General features: G+C 33.9%; 1 long non-coding RNA gene across 3 annotated transcripts in view; it reads right to left on the minus strand.

The window, feature by feature from the left end:
* The window catches only part of LOC105711428 (uncharacterized), a 643388-nt gene that overhangs the window by 58971 nt on the left and 564563 nt on the right, over positions 1-19854 (minus strand). For 2 of the 3 annotated variants that reach the window (XR_010336556.1, XR_001106003.2), the window contains one exon: positions 1089-2664. The exons of the other annotated variant lie outside the window; for it this stretch is intronic. This is a non-coding gene — a long non-coding RNA (uncharacterized LOC105711428). Of the gene's footprint in view, positions 1-1088; positions 2665-19854 lie in introns of those variants that run through there. 3 annotated transcript variants of the gene reach the window in all.

The following is a 19854-nucleotide window of genomic DNA, read 5'->3' on the forward strand; positions in this document are numbered from 1 at the left end:
GATTCTCCTGCTTCAGCCTCCTGAGTACTGAGATTACAGGGATGCATGGCCACCCCCAGCTAATTTTTATATTTTTAGTAGAGATGAGTTTTTGCCATGTTGTCAAGTCTGGTCTCGAACTTGTGACCTCAGGTGATCTACCCACCTCAGCCTCCCAAAGAGTTGGGATTATAGGCATGAACCACAGTTCCTGGCCTGCTTTAACTTTTTTATCTGGTCTTAGATTAACAGTTTCTATGTAGGTCAACTAAAATGTGTTCAGAGACACACTAATCCTACGAAATGTGTTATGAATGGAGGGTGCCATGGTCAAATATGTTTTGTAAATGCTGTTTGGCACTACAATGCATATTAGCTTCCTACAAACATAAAAAATATGAAAGAAAACCACTTAAATTTATATATCTTCATTTTCTGCAAATTTATGAGATGATTTATTTATTTAACAAAGCTTTTTAGAAGCCTAGTGTTTCATAGATTAAATTTTGGGAAAAGCTATTCTAAGTATGAAAATAATAGCATATATAATAATGTTTTAAAATTATTTATTTATTTATGAGAGGGAATCTTGTCTGTTGTGCCCACGCTGGAGTGCAATGGCACAATCTGGGCTCACTGCAACCTTTGCCTCCCAGGTTCAAGTGATTCTTCAGCCTCAGCCTTCCGAGTAGCTGGGATTACAGACATGTGCCACCATGCCCAGCTAATTTTTGTATTTTTGTTAGAAACAGGGTTTTGCCACGTTGGCCAGGCTGGTCTCGAATTCCTGACCTGAGGTGGTCCACCCAACTCAGCCTCCCAGAGTGCTGGGATTACAGGCATGAGCCACCACATCCAGCCCAATGTATTTAACTAATGATTATAAACTTTTTATGTAAAATAACTCATAAGAAATTAAAAGGTAATTGATAAATTAATGAAAATATTCAAAACAAAAGTAATAAAGAGATAATATTGTTACAACACATTTTAGTGCTTTTTAACACAAAATCTAGAGAAAAAAGAAATATACTGATAATAAAAGACAAGAAAATTCACAGAAGAAATATGAATGGTCAATAAATATGACATAATTCAACCCACTTATAATAAGAATGATAAGTTAAAGCATTCATTTTCCTAGTAATTGAGCACCTATGTGTACATCATTATTAGTAACAAAATTTATAATTAATTATGTATGATGCCTCACTATATGAGACACTATGAAAGGATATGAATGACACCACATGTCTGGCTTAGTTACTCTGCAACCCTTGTTCCTAGTAGGGCGGCTTCCAGATTTAGGTGGTTTCAAAAACACTCACATTACTTGACACTTTAAATGAATTGTTTAATTTATTCAAAAGAAAATATAGTGCAAAATGCTAAAAATTAAAGATGAGAAAAACTTTCATATATTTGGGCATCATACTGTTATTCACTAAACTTACGGAGAGCTTTGGGCATCCAGTGGAAAGATCACTACAATAATGTATACACCTTATATAGTAAAACCCTAACATTAGATTAAATAGAAAATAATAAAAAATGTTAAAACAAAACTATAAGTGAGGTTATCTAAGAAGATACTGTGTCACAGTGAAAAACTGGAATCACTAAATGTATGTTAATAGGAAAATAATTGGATAAATCACGGTATATTCATTTTCTAGAAAAGTCTGTAATAATTATAATTATGTTTTCATAGAATATTGGCTAGACAAAATGCTCATGATATAGTATTGTACTTAGCAGGATGTTAACTTTATATACTAATTGAATATGTATGTTTAAGTGTGTGCACTCATCTGTGTGTGTTTTGTTGCAGGGTAATGAGTGCATGTGATTTTTTAAAAGATGTTTAATTCTTAAACATTTTACATATTTGCTAAAATAAGCATGGATATTTTATGGCAGACAGTATTTGAAAATTTCTTACTAACTCGTCATTCCCTACCTCCATTACAGGCATTAATTGCCTTCCAGTTTGTCATCTTTATTTCTACATGTCTGGCTTACTCACTCTGCAACCCTTGTTCCTGGTAGGGTGGCTTCCAGATTTAGGTGGTTTCAAAAACACTCACAGTACTTGAAATCTATTTCAGCATTTAGCAGTTAAGGCCAACAGAAATTTATTTCACAAGTTGTTGTCCTCTTGTATGACGTAAGGGGTTAAGCTTTGAGAAATAAAACTTGGAAGATATCATTAAAACAAGAAGTAGGGTAGGAAAGAGAAAAAAATGATGTGTTAATCCGTCTAATAATCAGTCAATTAATCTAATCCTACACAGATTTGGTTAGCAAACACAGTATATTTATTACATTGTTTCCCGTTGGATTTACAGATCATCGAAGGCATAGTTTGTTCTATTCCAGTCTTCTACAGGTGGAGACCCAGCTGAGACACTAAACTAAAAGAATGAAGGTGGGACTCTGAGATCCTGGGGAAAATAAAATTGTAACAATGGCAGCATCCAAAGTTTTGTGTAATATTGGGGCAGAGGAATTAATTTGTCCTTCTCATCAGCCATAATTTCATTTAAATAGGGGGATGGTTTCACTCTTATTGGGTCTGGGACCTGTGTCAGTTTATCAGGCATTGCAGTGATGTTTCTTTCGACAGCATTCCATCAGGTGGGATAAGTGTAGCGAATGGACAGCAGCTGGGCACTCAAGTGGCTCCTGCAGAATAATGAGAAACTAAATAAGAAGAGAAAAAAGAATTCCTTCTAAATACTCTGAAGAATACATACCAAAAAGAGGTCCTGGGAGCTAAAGCAGACCAGCACTGAAGTTGGGATAGAGTGGGGTGGGGGAGTGGCACGCCATTTTCTGAACCTTGAAATGTGTGTGTGTGTGTATATATATATATATATATATATATATATATATATATATCTTTATTGAGTTATAATTCATATAACATGAAATTTACATCTTAAAGTATATAAATGAAAGGTTGTCATGTATTAACAGAGTTGTACAACCATCGCCAAATTCTAAGTTTAGAACGTTTTCATTGTTGAGAATGTTTTTTAAAAAACAAGTGTTTTTAGAATCAAATTTTGCAAATCAGTACATTAGCAAAAGAAAAAAATCTCCCTTCCTTTTCATGTTTCCTCAACATTTAGGAGAGTATGACTTAATTTTATATTTTCATACCATAGTGTTAGTGAACTGCTCACTCTTGTTTCAAATCTTGTCCCCTCAGTTGATAAGATCCTAAGGGCTGGGAATTTACAAATATGTATATATGAAAACACGGTCATTGATCTTCCAAAGAGAGAGAAAAAAAGGAGTTTTTCCTAAAATTTCTGCTGTTTTCCACATTGTGCTTCTAACTCTGCAAAACATTGGTTAAAAACTGCATGCGGAGGTGGGCGGATCACTTTGAGGCCAAGAGTTTGAGACCAGCCTGGCCAACATGGTAAATCCTGTTTCTACTAAAAATACAAAAAATTAGCTAGTTGTGGTGGCATGTACCTGTAGTTCTAGCTACTTGGGAGGCTGAGGCACCAGAGTCGCTTGAACCCAGGAGGCGGAGGTTAAAGTGAGCCAAGATTGTGCCATTGCACTACACCCTGGGCCACAGAGTGAGATCCTGTCTCAAACAAACAAAAAAACTAAAACTAAAACTAAAACTGTGTGACTTTTAAAGGAAAGCAGCAAAGCCTCCAAAAATACACAACCTTCCAGGTCATTTCCTTCAAGCCGAGAATCACTTCTTTGGCAATGTTCTACATCTTGAGCAATAATTTTGGGATGCAGGAAAATTATGGAGAGAGTTAACTAGCAGAAAGATATAAACTGTACTTTTTTCACATAATGCAGGATTTTAAAATTGCTTACAATTATAACTCATCAGAAATGAGAAGCCTTGTCATAATATGAAATGAAGCCTATTGATATGATTTGCAACTTTAATATAAAGCAAACTTGAATCTCAATGCTTTGAGGTGACACTGAATCTAAAGCCCCTCATCATCTAGTCATTCAGTAAAGGCATTCTATAGGGATAATTGTGGACTGAGAATGAATGAGGGAAATAAACTCAGAACAGGTTATTGTTTTCTGAAGGCAGGTATAATTTCAATTTGTAAGAAAATCAGTGTTAACTGAATGATGAGTTAATCTTCTTTTCAAAATGGATAATATTTAGTATTAAACTTTTATTGTTTTAATTCAGGTAATGCTGGTCTCCTGATCTTTTATCCAGAAAGGACTGAATCCCTAAACCTTAATTCAAATGTTGCTATTTAATCCCAGTAGCCTTAGGCAAAGATGTTCAACCTCCATGCCTCATTTTCTCCATCTGTAGAATGGCAGTAATGATGCTTACCTGCCTTTCAGGAATGTTATGAGGCTTCATTAGTTGTTTCTAAAGTACTTTGCAGATGAAGAACTCAGCTTAAATGCTAAGTACCATTATTATTACGGCAGTCTTATGTTGTGTGCATCACTGCATTTTTTTCTTTTCAAAATATCGCAATTTTCCATCTGTCATTTATGAGTCATCAAACAAAAGCTAAATTCTTATATTTTCTCTCTTTACCTTGCAGAGAAATGTATACAAGTAAAAGTCTCCAGGCAGTATGCACAGTCCCCAGGTGCTTGGGGGCAGTCTCTCAAAACTCACTGTCACCAAGCAACAGTGCTACACAGCCCATGTATAACTATTTTCAGAAATGCTTATAGTCCTGCAAATATTAAAATACTGAAAATAAATGAAAATCAGTGATGGGTCTTTGAGTATTATTAGAATTGCATTTTGATCTTACAGTAGTGAAAGGCTATTTGAGGTGTTGGTGGGTTTTGACTCCTTTTCCTCCTCACTTCCTCTGTCCCTTGCCTTCTACTTTCCTTGTCCTGCCTTCATTCTTTTCAAAAGATTGTCAAATGAAGCAATTTAACAAGGACTGAATCAGAATTCATCCTTTTTTTTTTAAGAAAAGTATTTCGTTGTTTTAACTTTCTCTTATATATAGGTGATGGCTCACTGTGGCTACTTGTTTTGTGCTTTTTTAAAAAACAAGTTTTTCCAATCCCATTTCCTTTCTGTTTGGGCCTACTTCAACACAGCCAACATTAAATGGTGAGCAACAAATAAAGACACATTACAGCAGGTCTTAGCACAATTGTCTCCCCAATCTATGTACTTGATAAATGCTCTGTTTCAGCTAAAAAAGACGTATAACGTTTCCCTTATACTAAATTTAGTGGTGAAAACCTTTAATAACTAAAACTGACTATAATTTCCTTCTTTCGACTGTTCTATTTCAAGGTCTCATAAATCCTGTTTATTGATTAATTTTACACAGAATGCTGTAGAGCTCTAAACATAAGAAATTAAACTGAATGGCAGGTGGATTTTTTTCATGATCTTTCAGCTAACCCAGCAAAAATGAATTTTAATGTAATAGTTGACTTTGTGAAAATTTCTTCCCTTTTATTATTTTTAAAGATTCTGCTAATGTGTGTAATTTTATGTCACATACTTTTTTATTCTGAACTTAACTGCAGAAAAGGATAACAACAACTTAAAATACTTTCTCAATTTTATTTTTGCTTCTTTGAAGTGTATCATCTGAATTCACATGTTGATATACATTATCTCATAAAGAGAAATAATGAAGTTTCTCATCAAAATGATTGGCATATAATTATGAAACTGGCTTCTGAATGGAATGTCAAGAAAATCTCCTGCATGGACCTTAGGAAATAGATTTTTCACCTCTTGTATACGGAAAAAGCACATTAGCCTTATATTTAGGTAATTAGTACAATCTTCCAATAACATCTTTGAATGGGAAAAATAGTTTCTACAAAAAAATACACAATATGGCAAATAGTTAAAATATTTTAATTCAGTAAAAAGGATTATAGATGTTTGGAGGCAATTTGCAGCTTCTGCATACTGTGTTTACAATTTCTGTTTTCCCTGAAGAGGAGATAAGTTTTCATCAGAGGAAAAAGAATAGGAGTAGCACCCCTGGGGTTTTTCCTTTAGGTTTTGGGTGTTTGCTTCCCTTAAGTCACTCTATTAAGAAGCTTTCAGTGCCCAAACACAAATGTGGTACACAGAGTATGAAGATAAGAGGACTTAGAGATCTCATCTTTCATAGTTAGGTGAAATCTCATGGGAAGACCTGTGTGGAACCAATGGTAACTCTGAGTACAAAATGGACAACAGCTGCCTTCTTCAGTTAAGAAGATCAGAGTGAATAATGACAGTGGATGCCTAGAGTTCACTTATTTTGAGATCACGTGATTCAAACTCTTAAATGACAAGGAACTTATCTTTAGGGAGAGAATCAAAGGGAATTCATATCCTGAGACGCAGATAGAGAAGTAGAATGAGAAGTGGGTACTGCTGATCCTAATTCAGCAATTATAAAATATAAGAAGACTCAGTCTAGGACAGAAACATGATACAAATTAAAAGCAAAAGAACTGTAAAAATACTCAGCTAGATAAAAGGAAAATCCTAAGAGCAGCCACAAAGAAGTTAAAGAAAATGTGCTACCTTTTAAAGCAGATTAAGAAAATTAAGAGGGTTTAGGGAGATACCTTTTCTTTCAGAGTTATTGGTTCTGCAGAGAATATGTATGGGTGCATAAGGACAATAACATGGAGGCCAGCACTGCATGCCTTTTGTTCTCTCCCCTTATGGAAAGATTTGAACCAACATTGGTAAAGAAGAAATCATATCTGTGTTGTGTTTCCTGTAATTAGTGATATACATGTATATACTAACTACAAAATCACATAAAGGGACTTCTTATTTTTTCTTTAATAATCTTTGCAATTAGAAAAAAAAAGATTCTAAAATTATATGGAAACAACAAAGAGCCCAAATGTCCAAAGCAAGTCCAAACAAAAGGAATGGATGTGGAGGCATAATATTACCTGATTTCAAATTATACCACAAGGTTATAGTAACCAAAACAGTATGATACTGGTCTAAAAGTAGACACATATTGGATAGTCACATGTGAAATAGTGAATCCTATAGCCACAATGAAATTGGATCCCTATCTGTTATCACATAAAAAGTTTAAGATGAATTAAAGATTTAAGACCTGAAAACATACCAATTCTAGAGGGGAACATGGGGAAAAACTCTTCTGGTCACTGGTCTAAGCAAATAACTTATGACTAAGATCTAAAAGGTAAAGACAGCAAAAAGGAAAATAAACATATGGAGCATAATTAAATCATTCTGCGCAGCAAAAGAAATAATTAATGGACTAAATAGACAACCTATAGAATGGGAGAAAACATTTGCAAACTATGCATCTGATTAAGGAGTAATATCCAGAATCTACAAGGAACTCTAACAAATCAGGAAGAAAATCTAATTCCATTAAAAAGTGGGCAAATGACATGAACAGACATTTATCCAAAGAAGATACATAAACATCCAACAAACACATGAAAAAAATGTTTCACGTCATTAATCAGCAAGGAAATTCAAATTAAAACCACAATGGTATACCATCGTATCTCAACCAGAATGGCCATTATTAAAAAGTCAAAAAACAATAGATGTTAGCATGGATGTGAGAGAGAACTCTTATACACTGCTGGCGGGAATGTAAATTAGTACAACCTCTATGGAAAACAGTATGGAGATTTCTTGAAGAGCTAAAAGCAGATCTACCATTCAATCCAGCAATCTCACTACTGGGTGTCTATCCAAAAGAAAGGAAGTCATTTGTATACATATGTGTATACACACACACACACACAAATGTATATATGTACATATATAAACACTTGCATGCATATATTTATTGCAGCATAAATCACAATTACAAAGATACAGAATCAACCTAAGTGTCCATCAACTGATTAGTGAATAGAGAAAATGTGGTGTGTATGTGTGTGTGTGTGTGTGTATATATATATATATATATATATATACACACACACACATCATAAAATACTACTCAGCCACAAAAAGAAGACATGTCTTTTGCAGCAAGTTGGCTCGAACTGAAGGCCATTATCCCAAGCAATGTAACTCAGGAATAAAAAACCCAATTTTACATGTTTTCACATAAGTGGGAGCTAAGCTATGTATATACAAAGTCATATAGAGTGGTAAATGGACATTGAATACTCAAGGAGGGAGGGTGGAAGAGGGATGAGGGATAAAATATCAAGCTTTGGGTACAATGTACACTATTTAGCTGATAGTTACACTAAAAGCCCAGACTTCACCAATATAAAATTCATCCATGTAACCGAAAACTACATGTACCCCTAAAACTATTAAAATAAAAAATTAAAAATGATGTCTTTGCTTTCTGAATCTCCTGTTAAATAGCTTCATCTTTACACCTTTAAAACGGAAACACTTAAGTCACTGTACCCAAGAAAACATCTGATGTTGATCCAAGAACCCAGATACACTTGACCTTGAAAGATGGTGCCAAACCATCTGTTACATGGCTGCTACTCACCAAACCAGCAAGAGAGCAGGAAATAAGCTTTAATCAAGTTAAGTTAGGCTTGTTACCTCCAAAAACTGTTCACAGTAAAATAACCTCAATGAGTAGATGAATCAAAGTCTGCTTAGCACTGTGCTTGATACTGATTATTAGCATTGTTGTTACGATAATTGCTATTATATTCTAAATAATAGTATACAAAATAGTATATATACTACTATTATAGTATATGTATAGTATTATGCTTATATATTATACTGTCATAATATATTAAATATTATATAATATCAAAATCTATAGTAAAATATATACATACTCTGTAATATCCTAATATATTATATACTGCTTTATAGTATCATATAGATTCTATTATATAATAGAATATAATACATATTCTATCTAGAATATATTATACATATTAATATTCTATAAATTAATATGTTATAAATATATTACAAATTAATACATTATAAGTATTCTATAAATATAGAATATAGAATATTATATATTTGTCATATATGACAATACATTTTACACATAAACATAGAAGATATATCATATTAATTTATGTATCTTGTAAATATAGAAGATATATGAGAGATATATCTTCTATATAAAGAATAATATTCCATATATTCTCTATATAGAATATATATATGAGATATTTGTGAACCCAAGTGGCATATGTATTTATTTTTCAAATCTTTCAAATAAGTCAGTAGTGAGAATTATATTTATGTTTTATTTAGGATCGTAGTTTTGCTTCTGATTATGTTGAGATTAAGAGGTAAATAAAAGGCATGGACTCTATTTTGCCCCATTTCCAGATAGATGCATATTTTCTCATCAAGCCTCCTCTTAGGGAAAAAAACTGTATTTCCTCTTAGGAAAAAAATATACATAATATAATATATTATATGTTATTATAATACATATTATTAACATATAATAATATATGAGTTATTCTCATAGTATTCCAATTTTCTTGTGTCAAACATCAAAACTTCTTATAACATTTTGTCTTCATCTCTATAAATTCTTTAAAAATGTTATGGATGATAATATTGGTTAATACCAGAAAACTAAGCTGAAAATCATGCAACACTTCCCAATTTTCAAATTAGAGTGTATGCGATCAATAGCCTGCTTTTATAATTGTCCATTACTGTATTACTGTGGGCTATCTTTGTTTTAAGAATGATTTACTTGCTGTAGACTAAAGTTTTAAAACAATGGTCCTCAACTAGAAGTGATCTTGCCCCCCAGGGAACATTTGGCAATATCTATCCCAACTAGGGGCAGGCGCTAGCTTTCCATTTTAAATTAATTAATTCATTATTTCATTTGTTTTTGATTAATTCAATATTTTTCTAAGGGGAGGATTGAATAGAAAATATGCATTTGTCAGGCAATGCATCAAATTAGAATTCATATATTATATTTACCTCTTAATCTCAACATAATCAGTAGCAAAACTATGGACCTAAATAAAACCTAAATACAATTCTCACCACTGACTTATTTGAAAGATTCAAAAAATAATTAAATACTCACATATGCCACTTGAGTTCACAAAAATCTCATGCATAAGAACTAAATGGCTAACCTCTTTGCTTCTCAAAGGCTCATTTAAATCTCTCTACATATAAGGCAGCTGTTCTATTGCCGACTCATTCTGACTGTACCTTTTGGCTGATTTTGAGTGTGTAAGCAATCAGCCATGTGTACACCTTTTACAGGGAGAAGTGATTGACAAAAACTTGGAAATAATCTTTGGCTGAACTGCCCTGTTCTATGAACAAAGAGTGGCTTATCTGATTGCCAGGAAGTTACAAGCATAGGAGCTCTGTTTTGCCCTCCATTTTACCCTGGGATAAAGAGCTTGAATTAGCAGTTAGATGTTACTCTTTGCATAAAGCATGTTTTTCCTAAGAAAGGATAAATGTGCATTATAAGTTGTTATTTTAGAAACACTTATCATATCCCAAAACGAGATCCCCTGATCTCCTTCAGAGCGAAAAACAGTTTCCTGTTAGATGATTCTTACCAACAGAGCTGCTCATGTTGAGAGAGAGAGAGAGAGAGAGAGAGAGAGAGAGAGAGAGAAGAAAAAGAATGGAAAAAATAACTCTCACAATTGCACAAAGGACGACTTTATAGGAGACCTTCAAACACTGAAAATCAGCCCAACGTCCTGCCGATCATTATTGAGACATCTGTATTCACTTCACACGGACCCATGCACTAATCAGCCAGGAAGTGCAACAAGCACTGGCAGAAAGTACACAAAGATAAAGTACCAAATGGTATGAATATTAAAATCATAAATACAATAAAACAAGATAATGAGTATCCTCAATTATAATAAAGCTAAAGCCCAATTAAAACATAATCACTGACTTATTATTCAGAATTTTTTTAGAGATCATATTTAGCTGATTTGTTACACTCATTTCCCTTTAAAAGATTTCATCATCACACTTTTTTTGCATATCCACTTTTTAAAAGATTCATTTATCCATCTAATTGAATAATTAGGCTTTTTTGATTAATTGTTTTAAACAGTTTCATGTCATGGGTATCTTCCCACTGAAATGCTTTTATATTACCTTCTGTGCCCTGATGTTCCTGCTGTAAATTACAAGTAATCACATCTTTTCACCTCTCCTTCTGGCACATCCAAAGAGGTGTAGTTGGAGAGTTTCCTACTGGTTCACTTCTCTATCCTTCACTTTCTTTTCTGGGTCTCACACTGCAAGTAGTTCTGAGCTTCATCATGCGTAATCATTTTAAACAACTAAGCTATGAAGCAATGGTGACTCTCTACCTTCTTATGTTCATCCCTGCCATTGCTTACAAGATTCACAACTTCAAAGGTTCCCCAGGGGTCTTAGCCCAGCAGAAAACCCTGATTATAAGTGACATTTGAGTGGATGTTTAGAATTAGTTTATTAACAATTATATCTAACCCAAGGCTCTTTATTAACAGTATCAAGACAGTCATCCAGGACAGAACCCAATGCTGCTGTGTTATCATGCCATGAAAGCAATTTTTCACATGGGAAATGATCTCAAAGATTATCTGAAGGTTAGAATTGGGGAGATGATACCAGAGATTGGAGAGTCTAAAATCATGGAAGGTAGTCTGAGGGGCTTGGAGTGGGACTTTACTTTGTGACAGCCACCTTGTTTCTCCCTGAGGATCAGACATTTCCATTTGAGAAATTAGACAGGCAGGGCTTGTCTGCCAGGGCTTGACTGCAGCATATCTTAGACACACTTCACCCACCAATCCCACTTCTACAAAAGAAGTTAAAGTGAAGCATTTCTGTTGCCTTAAATGCAAACTAGGTCTTCACTTGTCCCTAAAAGTGATTTAATTGACTCATAATAATTTAGAATATTCCTTGAATATTGCTCTTTTACCAACAGACTGGTGTTTGTAATTGCTTCTTAAATATCAACAATTCATATGTGACGATTTTGTAAATATGGCACTAGTGTAGTTATTTCAGCTTCTCTTATGGGCTAGTGACCGAGAAGTCTCAAATAGTGTTGTGCTGAAGTGAGAGCATGGCACAATGTCTGTTTTATTTTCAGAAGTGTATTATGGCTGCCCCAGAAATGAAATGCAACCAGGTGAGGCCTTTTATCAATCTGGATTGGAATGTCTAGTTTTGGATTAAACATAAATGAAATTGAGCTATTAACACTCCGGGGGAAGAAAAAAAAAGCTCTCTTTCTCAATGTTTTATCAGTAATCATGTCATCGGAGAACAAATGGGGGAGTAGCATGATTATGAAAAAAAAGCATTTGTGATTACAGAGTACAATTATGGCTATTTTATATATTGATTAACCTGTTTTTTAAGGTAATAACTATGTTACCATTTGATTTCTAAGAAAGGAGCACATTTTCTTTTAAGGACTTGTAACACCAAAGATTATGGATAAGTCAAGTATCAGAACAAGGTGATTACTTAACATCTGTGACCAAGTAAAAGGCTAAAGGAGAAAATCAACTAACATCTGCACTGTCAGTAAAATACTTGGGGGAAAAAAACACAAGTGAAGTGTGATTAATCACCATGGATGTATGATTGAGTCAATTGACTGTTACTTTTTCATGATGATTAATCAGCTACAAAAATTATAATTGTCCCACTTCTAGTGGCTGCATGCTGTGCCCGATGACATCAGCTGGGGCTATAGATACTCAATGTGTGGTTTTCAAAAGAATATGCAAATATGACTGGGTAAAGAGGGGTGGGGCTTCAACTCCATTGTAAGAAACACTACGAGTCCTTGCCCTTCTATTATGGTTTGAGTTTTCTTAGCAGCTTCCAGAGAGGGCAGTTCTTGTGCTATTATGACTATTTCATAACCTCATCACCACCACAAGGGAAAATTAGAGAAACCCATTTCTGCAAATTGGCCATTGTGATCTTGTTCAGGAGATGATCAGATCCTCAGTAATTCATTTTCTTCCTTTCCACTGATTTCTTTTGTGATTAGTACAAATTGGTGACATAAATATATGTGCAAGGAATGATACTAGCAGGGAGTGGATGGGGATCTGGACTTTCAGCTTGTTTGCACATTTGACTCCTTCTGCATATTTGTGGAGCAAGGCAAAGAAATTGGGGTTACAAATATCTGTCAGAGTTTATAAAGGAACATCTGTTCATTAGCTGTGACTCTCTATAGAGAAGTGCCATCATCATAATAGGCTTACTTGTAGGTGTGAAGGTTTGTTTTAAAGACTACTTCCCTAACATCCCTAAAACTCCAAGGCAGTAATAAATCTTTGCAGCTGGCTCTGCTTACCTATTCCTCAAGGGGTTACTGAGAATCATCTGGTAGAGAATGAAGAACAGTGCCCATGTTTCTCTATAGGCTTGGATTTACTAGTAACACTGGGAATGTCATCATGGGGTTGAATATAGCTTTTTATCATTCTGCTTGATCCACTCATCTTTAAATGATTATCTTAAATTCATCACTAATCAGAAAATCTTAAAGTATTAAGATCTGACAAAATAACCTGATTAATTATCCCAAAGCAACTGGGTCTTATCAGAGTAGATCTAAACATACTGATATACTCTGTAGAAGGGCAGCATAGGGCAAAACCCTGGTCTCTTCACGCATTCACCATTTACATTTCACTGTCTTTCACCCTGAGACGTCAAACTACGTTCAGAAAATGTAGCTCACTTAAGACTTGAAATGCAGACTCTGACTTAGCCTTTCAAAATGGGATGGTGTCTTTTTTAAAAATCTTAGAGACAACATCTTCAAAGAAAAAAAAAATCATCTTTTACATTAATTAAATTAAAAAGAAAGGATTTCAAATATCTTCTCAGCTAGTTCTAAGCAGGCAATATGTTTCTGAGCCTTCAGCTGTGTGTAAAGTCCCCACTAATGATCTGTAATGAAGTACTTATTTTTGCACATCCAGCATTTTCCCTTTAACGTTCAAGATATAGCACAAATTTGCCAACACTATTCCCCTTTTAGCACATTGACTGTACTTTTGAACTGAAGTACTAACAGGACTGGAAAAAAATAGTAATTTTTCTACTTGTGGGTCTTGGAGTTTCTACCTACTCCAATGCAATAAAACATAACCTATGAACATGTATCACTCCTAATTTATTGTATTTTAAATAGAAATTATTAACAGCTCTTATATACACATGTTCTCTAAACCCATAGAGGCCTTCAATTTTATTAATATGAATCACTGAAGTCTCTCTAACTTCTTGTATTTAGATAAGAAAGAGAAACGTGGGAGCTCCAGTCTCTTGAGCTTTCTCTAGGTACCTACTAATTGTTAATTATTAGAGACTAACTAAGTCACTGAAGTGAGTCATTTGGCTGGTGTCTCAAATGCTGTCATTTACTACTACACAAATCAGCCTGGTGATAGAGTGTCTTTAAATTAGGTTACAACCATGCAGTTATTGGACAGGGAGTAATTGATAAAACCATTAGTAACACTTGTAGAGATAACAGCTAGCAAAATCATGCAACTATAATTATTCCTAATGGATACATGCTATAAATTGTGGCAAGAAAAAAATCTTGCATTATCTTTCAATCAAATCTGACAGTCCTGGAAGATTACCTTAGACTGAATGGTTGTGTATGAGAAAGTGACCTATAAGAATCTCTCTGCTTTTTCTTATCTATTTTTCCTATGATATTATGGGTTTTCTTTTGTAATTTCCTTCTCTGATAGTTTTTGGTGTCAGTAAAATGCAGGTCTTTATTAGCTGTCTTTTCTGTGAGTTTTAAAAAGTATATATCCTATGTAATTTTTAATCATATGCAGGATAGATATTTCATAATGTCACATGGAGACAGTTATAGTTTGAGGCAAAAAAAAAAATCCAAGTAATAGACTATTTTTAATAGCATAACATTATTTGGTAATAAGTAACTTTTCTCTGAATTTTGATATCAATATTCATTTTAGCAAAAAAATGATTAGTGTTGTAATGAAAAAAAAAATGCAATGGTTGATTTACTTTGATTCTCCTCCATAAAGGACAAATCTCTATGGAGAAAATACAAGAGACTGTAACAAAGCTTTCTCACTTTAATGATACCCTCTGTGGTGGGACATTTCCAAGACATATGGACAACAATAAGTGAGGAAAACATACCTACATCTTTTCTGAGCATGACATTTTTTTAATGTGTAAATAAAATTTTCTTGATACTCATTTGTTTGGTTGAAATTATCATTATAAATTTGACAAAAATCTTTCCAATGACTTCCGTAGCTTTCTGTGTCATTACTCTGTTTTCTAGTATGAAGAGATTTCCATTTGTAAAGAATTAGTGATTGTCTTAAATGAATTTATTAGGAATCCAAAATACAAAGAATTTAAATAATTTTATAAAACTAAAAAAATCTTATTTTAGGGAAAGCTATATCTAGAACCCAGGTCTAATGGGGCCTGGACAGTCTTGTTTTTCATTAACTCACAAAATTATGGATTCTCTTAAACATGAAATCAAGCATAGATGAGCTTATATGTAAGTGTTCTAAATGTGTTTAGTTGACTCAAATAGTATTGACACATTAACAAAAATTATAGTGTAATATTTTGTAAAGATGGGTGATGAACATATGGATTTTTAATTTTCTCTTAAAATTAAATTTTGAAAAAGGGCTTAGAGGGAAAGCAGTTAAACCATAAATTACTAATACACACACATGTTCCTATATACAGCTGCGTCTCAACTCATCCCAATTTTCCCATTCCTCCCACATTATTCTTGAGGTAATAATAGGCTTGGATGGAGCTGCCCCTTTCAAAGAGGACTAACACTTAAGAACAACCTCACAGGTGACACTGTAAACATACCATCAAAAAGAAGGGAGAGAACAAAACAAATAATACATCTCAGACAAACATTTCTCTTTGTTCTAATATATTTGAAGATAAACATTAGTGCTGAAAAAAACCTGAGAAACAAGAGCAGAAAAAAAAGCAATACACTAGAAGAATGTAACACATAAGCTGATAGAGCTCTGAAGAGAAACTAAGTCAAACAATACACCTGTTTTATAAATTACCATGCATATCTGTGATTTATCACATAAACAGGACTATGAAAAAAACATAATTATCACAATAGATGAAGAAAAGGCTTTTGATAACTTTCCACATAGCTTCATATTATAACCCTCAATAAACTAGGCATTAAAAGAGCATATTTCAAAATAACAAAAGCCGTCTATGACAAACCCATAGCCAACATTATACTGAATGGGCAAAAGCTGAAAGCATTCCCCTTGAAAACTGGCACAAGACAAGGATGCCCTCTCTCACTACCACTCCTATTCAACATAGTATTGAAAGTCCTGGCAGGAGCAATGAAGCAAGAGAAATAAAGCACATCCAAATAGGAAGACAGGAAGTCAACTATCCCTGTTTGCAGACAACATGATTTTATATCTAGAAAATCTCATAGTCTCGGCCCAAAAGATCCTTGAGCTGATAAACAACTTCAACAAAGTCTCAGGATACAAAATTAATGTACAAAAATTACTAGCACTGCTATACACCAATAACAGCCAAGCCAAGAGTCAAACCAGGAACACAATCCCAATCACAACATCCACAAAAAGAATAAAATACCTAGGAATACAAGAATAAAATACCTAGGATACAGCAAAGCAGGGAGGTGAAAGACCTCTACAATAAGAATTACAAAACACTGCTCAGAGAAATCAGAGATGACACAAACAAATGGAAGAGCATTCCATGCTCATGGAATGGAAAAATCAATATCAATAAAATGACAATATTACTCCAAGCAATTTATGGATTCAATGCTATCAAACTACCAATGACATTCTTCACAGAACTAGAAACAAACTATTCTAAAATTCATATGGAACCAAAAGAGAGCCTGAGCAGAAAGAACGAAGCTGGAGGAATCACATTATCAGACTTCAAACTGTACTACAAGGCCACAGTTACCAAAACAGCATGGTACTGGTACAAAAACAGATACATAGACCAGTGGAACAGAATAGAGAGCTCAGAACAAAAGCCATACACCTACAACCATCTGACCCTTGGTAGAGCTGGCAAAAACAAGAATGGCAGTAAAGCAATAAATAATGCTGGGATAACTAACTAGCTATATGCAGAAGATTGAAACCGGACCCCTTTCTTACACCATATAAAAAATCAACTCAAGATTGATTAAAGACCTAAATGTAAAACCTAAAACTATAAAAACCCTAGAACATAACTTAGGAAATACCATTTTGGACATAGAAAGTGGCAAAGATTTTATGATGAAAACACCAAAAGCAATTGCAACGAAACAAAAAATTGACAAATGAGACCTAATTAAACTAAAGAGCTTCTTCTGTACAGCAAAAGAAACTATGAACAGAGTAAACAGGCAGCCTACAGAATGGGAGAAGATATTTGCAAACTATATATCCAACAAAGATCTAAAATTCAGAATCTACATAGAATTAAACAAATGTACAAGCACAAAACAAACAACCCCATTAAAAAGTGGATAAGAACGTGAACACTTTTCAAAAGAAGACATACAAGCTGCCAACAATCGTATGAAAAGAACCTCAACATCACTGATCATTAGTTAAAGGCAAATCAAATCCACAATGACATACCATGTCACACCAGGCAGAATGGATATTAAAAAGTCAAAAAATAACAGATGTTGGTGAGGTTGTAGAGAAAAGGGAATGTTATATACTACTAGTGGGAGTGTAAACTAGTTCAACCATTCTGGATAGCAGTGTAGTGATTCTTCAAATAACTAAAAACAGAACTACCATTTGATTCAGCAATCCCACTACTGGGTATACACCCAGAGAAATATAATAATCCTACCATAAAGACACATGAAGGCATATGTTCATTGCAGCACTATTCACAATACCAAAGATATGGAATCAACTTAACTGCCCATCAATGGTAAACTGGATTAAAAATGTAGTACATATACACCATGGAATACTATGCAGTCAGAAAAAATGAGATCATGTCCTTTGCAGGACCATGGATGGACTGGAGGCCATTATCTTTAGCAAACTAATGGAGGAACAGAAAACCAAATACTGTATGTTTTCACTTTTAAGTGGGAGCTAAACAATGAGAACAAATGGACACAGAAAGGGGAACGACAGACACTGGGACCTACTTGAGTGAGGAGGTTGGAAGGAGGGAGAAGTTCAGAGAAAAAAAGAAACAGGTACTGTGCTTAGTACCCAGGTGATGAAATAATCTGTACATCAAACTCCTGAGTCATGAGTTTACCTATATAACAAACTTGCACATGTACCCCGAACCTAAAATAAAAGTTAAACTATTAAAAATAAATAAATACATTAAGACTGCAAAATGAAGCATAAAGAAGCAGAATAAACACTGCTCCAAACAGAGTCATTAGCTCATGCCTAAAAAAAATTATGTAACACAGAATGTAAAAGAATAAGGAGTAAAAAAGAGAATTAAGAAGAACATGATGGATATTGAAGAAAGTTAATATCCTGTGTATACATATTTGTGTTTATAAAAAAAGATAAAAACAAGTAGGAGAAAAAAAAAAGCCACAGAAATAATCAAAGAAAACCTCTCTAAAAGTTGGAGATAAAATATAAAATGATATTTCAGGGTAAACAGCATGTATTTAGAACAATCAGCAGTTATCTATCTATATATTTTTTGTTTGTTTGTTTTTGTTTGTTTGTTTGTTTGTTTGAGACCGAGTCTTACTCTTGTGCAGGCTGGACTGCAGTGGCATGATCTCAGCTAACTGCCACCTCCACCTCCCAGGTTCAAGCGATTCTCCTGCCTCAGCTTCCCAAGCAGATGGGACTATAGGTGCATGCCACCATGCCTGGCTAATTTTTGTATTTTTATTAGAGATGGGGTTTTACCATATTGGTCAGGCTGGTCTCAAACTCCTGACCTCGTGATCTGCCTACCTCGGCCTCCAAAGTGCTGGGATTACAGACATGAGCTACTATACCTGGCCCAGTTATATATATTTTAATAAATGTATTTAGCTGCAAAGGTAGTAAAAAAACATCCTATGAGAAGATGACCAGAAATATTAAACATCTCATAAGAAAGGTGACCAAAAGTGTCTACAAGCACATTTAATCTCCAGAGACAATGAAGAGATGTTCATAACACACTTAAAGAAAAATATAAAAATTGACCCAAGGGTTTTATGGCCTATCAAATTGTGGGATAAGCATAAAAGCAACAGAAAGATGTTCCAAAACCTGCAAGAATCCAAAAGATAAGGAATCCAGAGGCCTTTTGAAAAGAACTATTTAGTGATCATATCCATCCATGAATCAAAATAAAAATTTGACAACTAAACTGTGGTGTGAAATAACTATTAGAAATTACGGGTAAAATTATGGGTAAATTTATGACATTAAAAAATTAATAATACACCTAACCAAAAATGGAACATTGTCAGAGAAGGAAGACGGAAGAAAATGTAAGGCTACTCATTTTCTTTATGTGAGGTTATTGGAAGAGATGTAAGTTTAATCAAAGTGAGGATATATAATGGAAATGAATTATATCACTGAATAGGGTTCTATTAATTTCTCTTATTCATTCAAGAAAAAGATATTAAGCAAGTTTATTTTATTTATGCTCTTCCATGTGTTAAAATATATTCAGTCTAAAAATAATAACCCTTGTAGATACTTAAAAAGTTAAGGGATATAAGGTTGGCTGAAAAGAACAACAAAAAGTTATTTCATAAAATAATAAACTAAGACATCAAAATATAAATGAGATGCATTTACCTAAAAAAAGAGTCTTGCTGGATAGCATAATATAATTCAACTTTATGCAGTGTATAACAGACATATATCAGATGGGTGGAAAGC

Source organism: Aotus nancymaae, unplaced genomic scaffold, assembly GCF_030222135.1.
Source record: "Aotus nancymaae isolate 86718 unplaced genomic scaffold, 86718_ANA_hifiasm-v0.15.2.pri h1tg000040l, whole genome shotgun sequence".
Lineage (NCBI taxonomy): Eukaryota > Metazoa > Chordata > Mammalia > Primates > Aotidae > Aotus > Aotus nancymaae.